This window comes from Cebus imitator, unplaced genomic scaffold (genome assembly GCF_001604975.1).
Source record: "Cebus imitator isolate Cc_AM_T3 unplaced genomic scaffold, Cebus_imitator-1.0 Scaffold80, whole genome shotgun sequence".
NCBI lineage: Eukaryota > Metazoa > Chordata > Mammalia > Primates > Cebidae > Cebus > Cebus imitator.
Genome location: NW_016107395.1, coordinates 5,078,605 through 5,080,219, shown reverse-complemented (window position 1 = coordinate 5,080,219; position 1,615 = coordinate 5,078,605).

The window sequence follows — 1,615 nt, the reverse complement described above, 5'->3', positions numbered from 1 at the left end:
AAAAAAAAAAAAAAAAAAAAAAAAAAAAAAAAAAACCAAAGCGTCTAGGTAACAACTCCATGATGAACAGAATAGTATCTCACATCTCAATATAAACGTTGAATGTTAATGGCCTAAATGCTCCACTTAAAAGATATAGAATGGCAGAATGGATTAAAAGCCACCAAGCAAATATCTCCTGTGTCTTCAAGAGACTCACCTAACACATAATAACTCACATAAACTGAAGGAGTGGAAAAGGAGTAAAGGAGTGGAAAAAATATATTCCATGCAAATGGAAACTAAATAAGACCAGGAATAGCTATTCTTATATCAGACAAAACAGACTTTAAAGCAACAACTGTAAAAGAAAAGACAAACAAGGACATTTTATAAGGATAAAAGGATTTATTCAAGAGGAAGATATTACAATCCTAAATTTATATGCGCCTAACATTGGAACTCCAGATTTATAAAACAATTACAACTAGACCTAAGAGATGAGATAGATGCAACACAATAGTAGTGGGGAACTTCAATACTTCACTGACAGCAAGACAGATCATCAAGACAGAACAAAGATATAGTGGATGTAAACTATACCCTAGAACAAATGGACTTAACAGATATTTACAGAAAATTCTGCTTCATAGTGGCAGAATATATATTCTTCTTTTCAGCACATGGAAAATTCTCCAAGATTCCTTATGATAGGACACCAAACAAGTCTTGATAAATTTAAGAAAATTGAAATCATATCAAATATCTTCTCAGAACACAGTGGAATGAAACTGGAAATCAATTTCAAAAGAAACTCTTTAAATTATACGAATACATGGAAATTAAATGATCTGCTCCTGAATGATTTGGGGGTTCACAATGAAATAAAGATGGAAATTAAAAATTCTTTGAAATGAATAATAACAGTGACACAATTGATCAAAGCCTCTGGGATACAGCAAAAATGGTGATTAGAGGAAGTTCATAGCATTAAATGCCTACATAAAAAATTCTGAAGGAGCACAAACGGCCAATCTAGTTTCATACCTTAGGGTACAAGAGGAACAAGATCAAACTAAACCAAAATCCAGAAGAAGAGTAACAATGATCAGAACAGAACTAAATGAAATTGAAACTCAAACAAATAACGGCAAAGGAGTATAAAAGATAAACATTAAAAAAGCTATTGGTTTTTTTTTTGGGGGGGGTAAAGATAAGCAAAATTGATAACCATGATTGGGGTTAACCAAGAAAAGATCCAAATAAGCTCATTTAGAAATGAAACTGGAAATATTACAAAAAATGCCATAGAAATACAAAGATCATTTGAGGCTACTGTGAACACATTTACATGCACAAACTAGAAAATATAGAGGAAATGGATAAATCCTGGGAAATATACAACTGTCCTAGATTAAATCAGGAAGAAATAGGAACCCTCAACAGACCAATAACAAGCAATAAGATTGAATTGGTAATTTAAAAAAATTGCCAAAAGAAAAAATTCAGGACTAGATGGATTCACAGCTGAATTCTACCAAATATTTAAAGAATAGGTACCAATTCTATTGAAACTATTCCACAAGATGGAGAAAGAGGGAGTACTTGCTAAATCATTCTATGAACCCATTACCAC